Source organism: Peromyscus leucopus, chromosome 12 (genome assembly GCF_004664715.2).
Source record: "Peromyscus leucopus breed LL Stock chromosome 12, UCI_PerLeu_2.1, whole genome shotgun sequence".
NCBI lineage: Eukaryota > Metazoa > Chordata > Mammalia > Rodentia > Cricetidae > Peromyscus > Peromyscus leucopus.
The window spans coordinates 20,887,271-20,898,423 of record NC_051073.1 but is presented as its reverse complement, the minus strand read 5'-3'; positions in this window follow the sequence as shown (position 1 = coordinate 20,898,423).

Here is an 11,153-nt window from a genome sequence, read left to right as displayed (position 1 = left end):
TTGAGATTATATTTGTTTATTCCTACTGATTGTTATTCAGAAGATGTAAGAACTTTGGCAAAGCAACAGAGGAGGCTGGATTAGTCATCAAAGGTACAGGTTTATCTTAAATTCTGTACTAAACACTAAACTTGCTTGAGTTTTGAGTTTGTATCCATGATGACTACTTATGTGTAAATTTCTTTTCCATGTGAAAGTATCACAGTCAAAAGCAGAGAGTGATAAATTCTGGTGCTCAGCTAGCTACCTTGATTGTCTTATGAATATATCCATGTTCATGAATACATGTAATATGTAAGTACTTCCAGGGGCTAGCTGAGGGGGTTTGATTCTCTGGAACTGGAGTTACAGGCACTTTTGAGCTGCCTGATGTGTATGAGAGAGCTGAAGTCAGATCCTTGGCAAAAACATTATGAGATATTAACTGCAAAGACATCTCTCAGAACCCCTCCCTGATATTTAATGCAGTCTGAGACTGCAGCCCGTGACATGGTATTGTCCAAACTTAGGATGTAATTTTCCATCTCTGTTAATCTAGAAAATATCTCACAGACACACCTAGAAGTGTGTTTTGGTGGTGATTCTACATCTAGTCAAGGTGGTAGGAAAGATTCTCAATCATGAGCACTGATATCACTCTGACTGCCTACTCTTCATTTTGTCATTCCGGGCACTCAGTTCTGTAAACTTGGTCCTCAGGCTAATAGTGTGTTTTCCTGTATTGGGAGAAAGATCCAGTTTCTGTAAAGCAACAAATGATTTAAAATGAAAAAACATAGTCACTGTCAAATCATTCCTTCCCTTTCCACACTGCAAATTTTATATATCAGACCATCCCAAACCATCCATGTTTTCCAAGTGTCTTGGTCAATTGGTACTTATTTAAGTTTATCTCATGGTCTAGAATCTGTGATTTGAGCATTAACCTGAAAGTGCGTAACCACCAGGACCTCACATTAAATTTGTTTGCTAATTTCAGAAAAACCACACCTTTTACATTTTGTGTGGAAGAAACATGGATTAACTCCAACTGATTTTTAGATAGTTTACAGGTGTAGGGAAATATCTTCTGCCTGTTTATAAGTTTGTAAATACCCAATCAACTTTTCTTATTCTTTTCAGGACAGTATCATAGAAGGATTTAGAATTAAAAAGTGATCATTTAAATGATACAACAAAATAGAAAAAAGAGAGCAGTGGGCAAAAAAGAATAAACAAACCTCTGAAGTGAAATTTTGTATATAAATGTATTATTATATCAGAGCTTCTGATGTTGGGTAGTCACAAGAATTTTGTGTGCAAACAGAGTGAATGTCATAGAATCATGATTTGGATTTGATAAAATATGGGCTAATATAAAATATTACTCCATTAGTATTAGGATAACTAGAGTGTGTTAAGGACTCCTCATTGAAAACTTTTGGTAAGCCACCAACCAAAATATTAATTAAGATTAGGATATATGTCAGGTATTTGCTTTTCATTTTTATCCTGCTTCTGCTTTAAGTAGTAGTAGTGTGTATTTTGTGGTTTTATTGTAAGGACGGACTTTTCCTTTCATGTACAGATTCAGGATCTACAGAGGGAGGACTGAAGTTCCCTAATGTGTATTGAGAGGATGAAACATACATGCTGCTATTTTATAACCTTCCCACTGCTCATCAAAAAAATATCACCATCATCCTTACACAGTTCCAATAAGGGGGACATTTCACAGATAAGGACAAGATTATTATTCATGGAAAAATGATAAGTCACTGCTGACTCTCACAGATAGACAAAACAAACAAATCAAGTGCTGGTCCTGTAGATGTGAGGAAATTCTCCCCGGTTCAGTCAGCATCAGGAAGAGGATGGATGACCTCTGCGAGGAAGTGTAATGTAGCTCTGAAATTTGTCCCCATGTGCAGGGAAGTTCCAGCGGAAACGGTGGAAATGCCAACACTCATAATAGGAGCCAAATAGACAAAGTGCTGAACTGTACTCACTGAAGTCGTGCTAAGAGTAATTGCTTGTGCTAGCAACGATGAAATTCAGCGCAGCAGAATGAGCAGTGGGTGAGCTGAAACCTGGGCATCATATCAATGCCCTAAGGAATTCAGTTCAATCAAGAGGAATGAAAAAATTACATATTATAAAATAAATAATAATTCTCCTCTCACCAGGATTTGCTTACTTGTGATCCTGGAATACTTATAAAGTGCCCAAATTCCTTTATTATTGAAGATGTAGTCAACATTCAACAAATACATGTCATTTAGAATATACATATATATAAGAGAAAGCGAGCACTAACTTAAATATTTGGCTTAGTGAAACATATTAATCATAGCATAAAGTCTTAGGTAATCCTCATGACAAAATCTGGCTGTATTTCTAAATCATCAGAAACATAGATCATCACTGTAGGTTAGAAGCAGGCTAAGAGATGGGGAGAAAAAAAATCATCTAGTAAAGTACTTGCCTTGCATGTACGAGGACCTGAGCTTGATTTAGAACCTACATAAAAGACAAATCGAGGTGATGGTGTATGTTTACAATGCTAGTACTAGGAAGAGGAGGAGACAGGCAGATCCATGTGGTTCACTGGCCAAAAATACAGTGGCTCACTCCTGAGGAAGAGCAGCTGTGGCTTCCACATACATGTGTAACTCCTACCCCCCATATACATCCATCTGGACACATGTGAACATACCACCTCCTCCACACACCCCCCACACACATACACAAAGTGGATGATGACTTAGATGTGATCAATGCAAGACCTGCCTAGCAGCTGTTGAGACTGGATAATTACATGTGAGTTTCTCATCACCAGGTATCATGTTCCCACTAATACAGATTAAGAGTGCCTGTATGAACTATAATTACCTCTGTGGCTTGTGTATAACATAATTAGATTTTAGTAATGCAAAGTGTTTTTACTAAGTGGAACATGCTTTTTAAAACTCACTGAAATGGCCACCAGAGCAATTCCACTGAAGACAGAAATGTTGGCCCACATAACAGTGATGTGAAAAACATGCTTATCTCTTTTGTTTTATGGTTTTCAGAATTCCAAGTCCTGATTATATGGCAGACACATGGAACCTGGTTTCAATTAGGCTTTCTTGCTGGAATTTGTGCACCAGGTGTCCAGACCACGGAATGGAAAACAGGATCTTTGTCTGCTGTGTATAAATATAGTCCTAAGGTTCACTTGTATTTTAAATGCCTGGTTGCTCTTTCTTTTCAAAGTATCATCCTTTGTTTTAATTAATAACAGTAATTAAAATATAGTTTTATAATCCTATCTTTTCCATCACCCCTTCTACTCTCAACATGTCTTCATTATTCTTCCTGATCCTCCCCAAATTCGTGGACTCTTCTTTTCTAATGAGTGTTATTACATGTACATATAAAAGAATAAACATAAATCCAAACCACTGGGTCAGTTCAGGGTTGCCTGCCTTTATATATTCCTAGGTCTGACTTCTTGGTCTTGACTAACCAACCAGGTAACGAATTTAAATAGGGTAATACTACTACCACAACCACCACCACCACAACAACAACAAGAACATTAAAACAGTAGTGCATTTCAGAGTTCTTTATGCATTTATCAACATAGAATGTACATGATATAACTGATAGCCTTATGTAATCAGGTTTATTGCATGGTAGTCAATATTTATGTTATATATAACTTTCTTAAATGGAGCCATCTAATGATAAAGCACATACTGTGTAAATGTGAGGACCTGAGTTTATATCCCAGGGACTCACATATAACTTGGTATGGAAATCCCATTCTAGGATCCCAGTGTTCCTACAGAGTGATGGTAGGCAAAGAAAAGAAAATCCCCAGAAGTTTGTGGGCCAGTTAACACGGCACATACATGAATAGCAAGATGATGCCTCAAACAAAAGTGGAAGGCAAAGATCAACATCCAAGACTGTCCTCTGACCCCGACCCCATTATGTGCCTTAGCATGTGTGGGCTCACACTCACAAATGTGCATGCTCACACACACATAAATACGCACGCAGACAGACAATGCTACAAAAATGCTAATGAGAATGTTTTTGTTGAGCAATAAGATTTAACTGAAACAGTGAATACCACAATGAATTTTCTTTCTTGTAGTATCTTCAAATATATGGGATTTTAAGGCACATGTGGTATGAGCAAATGAGAATTTAGACACCAACTCTCAAATGTTGCTATGCAGATAGTGTATAAGGTGTTGAACAAGGGCAAGTCTGACTTCAGGGGTAACCTGTGATCCAGCTAATCCTCCACATGACGTTCACATGTCTTTGGAATATTGCTGGGCAATCTGGTAGCTAGAAAGAAATGCCTTTAGGTGCCCTTTGGGGGAAGTATGTTCTCTGGTAGATTTGAGGCCTTATGACTGCTACAGCTCGAGTCACTCCCCATGGCCCTGCTCTGCCCTTTAAATACACCAGACTGTAAAATAAAAGTTGTTTTCTTTTCCATGTAAAAGGAAGCCAGAGAGTCCATGTATCTCTCTTCCAGAGCCCATGTTCTTCTCTTGCAGGTACTGAAAGTTTTAGATTTGCTGTGCTGGGAGATACGCTGGAGTATTTGACCCTTTCTCTGTTAGTTTCATTCCCTCTGAACCTCCGTTGACCCACAGTAAAATGATGATAACCATGCCCATCCAAGAGGGCTGTGGGGAGAATTAGATAAAATAATTTATAGGAATAGTCACCTTAGATTATGTTTGTTTATTCAATATTTCAAAAAAAAAAACTCATGAGAAAATTATCAGGCTGTTTTCTCTCTTTCACTTCACAAGAGAATATGAAGTAGAATAAATGGCAGGTTTGAGGAATGCACTGCACTTGAAATTGTTTTTAAATAAAGAGATTGTTAACTTTTCCCTAGTTCTGGAATAATTTTGTCCTTTCTGTAATCACTTCTGGGCTGTCTATCCCTATCTCCTCTGTTACACTGTTTGGAGGGAGCAAAATATTTTCTAATATTCATATTTCTGAAAGTATTTCTCATATGTAGTCTTTTATGTCTTTCGTTATTATATTTTACATTTTAGATTGTCCCCTTGATTTCACTAATAGTTTACTAACTTAACAGCTGAGCCCACTTTCAGACAAATGCCATACTATCAGGAGCTATACAATCAGTCCAACCAATTCCTTGCCTTTAGTTTCTTTAAATATGGACTGGCTTAGATACATGGCCATTAACAGGGCTCCAATAATTAATTTACTAAGAGTTTCCTCCCTCTGCATTATTCAGTACAAGACAGACTGTGATCTGGCATATTTCCAAATGTCAAGACCTTATCCTTCACTTTCACCATCAAATCCCTTCCTACATCTCTACAGGAAAGACCCATTCCATCGGTGACTGGAAAAGGCCTGAGAGCCAATGGCAGTAAACATTTCCCCACTGAAAAGTACAATCACACCTGTCCATACCACTTAGTTTTCTATTATAAGCATAGCATCAATATTATTTACTATTCAATAATTTGGCACACTTAACGATGTCTATACATTAGGTGAGGTGAAACTACACATTAAAATTGAGTGTTCTATTTATAGTGTGGCAATAAGTCTAAAATACAGAAAGTATGAATAGATAGCCACAGCCTGCAAATGGTCATTAGGAATGAAGAATAATTAGAACCATCAGTGAAATCCAATTTTGCTTAGTTTATTAAGATTAAAATTTAATTTGGAAGCAAATTATTTTACTTTAAAAATATATTAGTGGTGAAGACTGAATTAAAATGAACTCAACCTCATTTCAAAATAGATGTCCTTTGTTTATATATATATGTATATATATATATGCATACATATATACATATATGCATAAATGTTTAATGGATTTCATTTAATGAATTATAATTATCAAAAGACATGTACTACCAACTAAACTGTTTTAATTTGTATAAATTAAGTTTATATAATAGATCTGAATTGCTGAAGAAGTATATTTCATTGTAATTTAAGAACATTTAACGAGCAGACATTTGCTTTTTGTACTTAAATGTTAAATTATTATCATTTTATCCAGTTCTAGAGTTTGAGGTGTTAAAGCTGAAAAATATCAGTTGCCTTGCTCCAAGTTAATTTTCAAACCCATTGTTTGTTACTACCTTCATAGTGGGATGAGATTTCTAAAAATTAGGAAAGTTCCTCTTTAATCTGAAACATATCAGCAACTTGTATTGCATTATTTTTTTCTGACACTGAATATTACCATTATTGGTATTATCTTTCCATATTTATGGCTGGGAACTATTGCTTAAAATTCAAGTTGAATTCATATTATAGTGTGGCAATAAGTCCGAAGGAACAATGCAAATACAGTTATGTTTATGTCACTTACTATACCAGCAGAATGATAATTCACAATATGATGATATACTCAGGCATCCTCATTGTTGCATGCTCACGTTGTTTCTCACACTTTATTAAGTAGCCGATAATAGACACTTTCTTTGCATAAATGAGGCCACTGGTTAAATGTTAAACTTGAAAATTATCTGTACTTCTTTTAACATTGTGAGAGAATACATAAGACAGAAAAATACATTTTATATATGGCATGTGTGTTTTTGTTAATGAAACTTGTTCTTTGACATTTGACATGTATACAGTCCATTCTGATTACTCTTGTGTTACAACCTCCCTGTCACCTTCCAACCATCATAGCTTCACTCTCTTCCCTTTTCCCAGGTTCATTAGTTTTTGTTTTGTTTTGTACTTAAGAGTTTAACCATGGCAATCTGTGAGACGGTTTTTAGAGCCCCCTTCACCAAAGTCTGGTGTGCTCACCTGGGACTATTTGAATGATGGCAGACTCTCCATTTCCCAGGCTGCATTGTGTCTAGAAGATGACATTTTATAGTTTCCTTCCTGTCTTCTATCCAGTGTTCTCTGAGCTTTAGATGGATTGGTGTAAAGGTCCTGTTTACAGCTGAGCACTCAGCTGTCACATATTCTCCGTACCTTGAGAATGTGCTCTAAACTCTCTTCTTCTTCTTTTTTTTTTTTTTTTTTTTTACTGTAAATAGACTCCTCTAATTATGGCTAAAAGTAGCTTTTTTTCCCTATTCATTATAAATATACATGTTTAGAAGGTAGTTTGAGGCTATCCTCCCTGAGACCAATTACTTTTCCACACATTAATTTTAATGTTTTTTTTTTTTTTGCTTTTGAGATTATAATAGAATTATGCCATTTCTCCTTCTCCTTGCCTTTCCCCAAGCCCTCCTCTATAACCCTCCCGCTCTTTTTCAAATTCATGGCTTCTTTGTTCATTAACTGTTGTTACATGCTTATATGCATATGTATATTCACATATTCCTGAAAATAACCAGCTTAGTCTGTATCACGTTTTAAAAAACAATGTTTTTGTTCATTGTGGATCTCATGCAATGTATTTTTATTATGTTCTTTCTGCTCCTTCCATTACTCTATGATCCCCTGCTACGTCTCCACCCACCCAATTTTATGTTCACTTCCTAAATACAAATAAACAACAACAACAACAACAAAAAACCACATGAAGTTTAGATTGTCCTGGTTGGGTACTTCTGGGTGTGTGGCCTATCCTGGAGTGTTGTTGACATACCAAGTGCCAATGCATTGAAGAAAACTGACTTTCCCTCACCTAACAGCAATCAAGTATCTATAGCTTCTTGGTTAGAAGTCTTGTTTTTTTTTCTGTCTTAACTTTGCTCAACTCCTATGCCATGCATCATGGCCCCTGAGTTCATGTGGGAATCTGCTCAATTGTGTCTGGAAAACTGTTTCCTTGAAGTAACCTACCATCTTTGGCTCTTGCAATCTTTTAGCCTTTTCTTCTCTCTTCTACATGCATGTCTGAGGTTTTGGGGGAAGGATATGATCTAGATGTCTCCTTTAGGGTTGAGCATTCTATGTCTCTTGTTCTTTGCACATTGACCAGTTGTGGGTTTCTGTGTTAAATGCCAGTCATCATTTTGTGTCTCTAACTTACAGTACCAGAAATCAATTCCCTCCTTTGAGGTAGGCCTCAAATCCAATCAAAGAGTAGTTGGTTACCCCTGTAACAGTTTATGCCACTATTGTATAACTGAATACATCTTGCTTGATAGGTTGATATTGTCATTTGTAGAGTTTTTAGCTGGGCAAGGTTGTTGTTGTTGTTGTTGTTTCTCCCAAAAGCATGTGCAGTATCCTCCCAAAATATTTAAGACTAGCTAGCAGGGAGGAAGATTCCAGCTTGATGTCTGTATTTGGTAGTCAAGGTGTGCAGTGTCTGAAGCAATGGGGTCTGAGCAACTATAGATATGATAGAATAAAAGGGTAGATTATTGAATCTACTTTTAAAGAGCAACAACTTGTTTAAAATATTTTTACATTGCTACGGATTTTAGTTTATTGATACAAATTTAAAGTTAATTTTGTATTCTATATATTTCTACTCTTGTTTAAGGTATTACGTTTAAAAAAGTCATTAAAATTGTAATGTATAATTAAGAAATACAGATTAATAATTAGTCATCTATGATAATCAAACTTATAGTCATGTTAGTTAAGTTTTCTAGGTATACACAGATATATTTAAATTAGGTAGGTAATCTTCAAACACTTCAAAGACTTATAGAATATGGCATTTTAAAATGTATTAAAACTTAAACTTTTCTGGACTTCAAGACATGTCTGTCCCTGGCAGCGCAATCTACTTCATACTTCAGAGAGATAATAGGCACTGAAAAACTCTATATGGAGTTTGCTTTCTTTATGGCAAAAAATGGCCATTTGGGCAAGAAACTGCTCTTGCCTGGACTGCTTGACAATATGTTGTATAACTGGACATGCAGAACCCATAGGAAAATGACCACTGATTTGCCAAACAAGGAGAAATGGTCTTCAGTTTCCTGCTTCACAGAGGAGACTACCAGATATTCTACAGGGCACAGGGAAAAGTGACTGAGAGGCTCTAAACCTATAGGCTGAAGATGGATGCCCCAATGTTACAGAAGAACTTTAGGTGACTGTCCAGGCAGCCAGCTGTCTCTGTCATTTCTAATATTATGAATGTTTGCATGCAATTCACTTCGTATTTACTCAGGTAATATTATATTCTTCTGGGGTCTTTTGATATAGTTGAAGACTAAATAGTTATAATTTTCATTGGTTATGGTAAAAGATATAATTAGATATGAAATTTAGACTCACAAATATAGGCTAGATGATAGAATTTTTTTATACTTGCCAAACAAATAGACTAAATATTATAACTGTAATTCTTGCTTGATAACTGTTCTATATTGTAATTATATGTAATTTCACTATGTTAAAATTAAAACTTCCTTTTGATTAGACAGAAAGGAGAAGCACTGTGGAATGTCTTTTTCTGTAGGCTGTAAATATATGTTGCTCTGATTGGTTGATAAATAAAGCTGCATTGGCCTATGGCAGGGCAGGATAGAGCCAGGCAGGAAAATCAAAGAGAGATAATGAAAGGAGAAAGGAGAATATGGGAAGGCCCAAATCACTGTCCAAGAGCAACATGTAATGGACATAGGTAAAGCCATGAAACACAAGGTGATACATAGATCAATAGAAATGGGTTTAATTTAAGATGAAAGAGCTAGCTGCAAGAAGCCTACCATATGCCATAAGGTTGGTAATTAATATAAGCCTCTGAGTGATTATTTTATAAGCAGCTGCAGGACCTCAGGGCTGGGTGGGACACAGGAAAACTTCCAGCTACAGGCAACCCATAGGAATGGCAAGACCCTAGATTGTAGGGGAGTGGCCTCTAGAGCCTCCCTGAACAACAACTCAAAAAGTGGTATTCTATACATAGCACTTGAGGTTTTGTTTAATAACCAGTGACTTCTAGGAACAGTTTTATACAGAGGAGGGTGATGTGTGTGTGTGTGTGTGTGTGTGTGTGTGTGTGTATTGATGGTTATATTTTTAAATTACGTTACATAATCATAGGTTTCTGTGACTTTTTCATACATATTACAACTTAGTTTACCTTGTCCTCGTTCCTCTCCTCTCTCCATTCTCCCTGCTTAAATCACCTGCACTTTTCAGAGCACAGATGTTCATCTAAATATATCTGATTCTTGTTTTATACATATTAAACACTTACTTTAGGGGAAATAAATAAAATTAGAGAAATAGAGAATGTTTTATTGAGCTATATGTGTGAATTTTACAATGAAAATGATTATATATACTATAATGTGATTTAAAAATTAAGAACTAAATTTAGACTCAATGTTAATTAATTTATTATATGTAAATATCAGATTAAATGGTATGAAATCATTTCAAAATTTCACAGGGGGGCTATGGCTTTCTAATTTAGATATGTCTGGCCATATCTTAATTTCTGAGGATTTTCATTTCCCTAACATGAAATATGTAGGGTTAGTTAACTAATGAAACATGCTAGATTTATAGAGAAAATTATTTGTAACCATGTCACTAGGTATGTCCAGGTTTAACAATGTTCCATGGGGAAAAAATAAATATGTTTTTAAAAAATCTTATTTACTGGAGCTTAAGCAATTCACATGCTTTCCTTATGTCTAACTTTGGTACATGAAAGGATGGCAGCTAAAAGTCTTTGTATCAGAAATGTTGCCAATTGAATTTAAGCTTAGCATGCAATTATTTTAATTGCTTTCCTACTTCCCAAATTCTGGAGTTCAGAGTTTAACTCGAAATTGTTTTCTCAGGTTTAGCTCTAGCCAAAGTCCAGGAAATGGCTTATGTCTGTCAATATTGACTTAATGGATTTGTCCTATGTTGGCGCTTCATCCTTTTCATACTAGACTGTGCCGATGACATAACTATGTGGCTCTTTGCAGGCTCCACTTGGAAGTAGCAGACAAAAACCATGAAGAAATCAGCAATTATTTAGATGGGCTATTGATTCTTAGTAGAGTTCTGTAAGAAATCATATGTTTTATTAACTCATTATTTTTACTTTTATTTTATCCTGATATAGTTTCAGTATTTTCATGAATTCCAACCCTAGTTAAGAAGTTTTTAAGTCAGGAACAATATGAGGAGGTTCAAGGTATGAAATCAACGGAGTTATCTGAGTGTTAAGGTTGTTACTTAGTGGGAACTTTTACTGCAGAAACAAAGCAATAGAGAAGTAA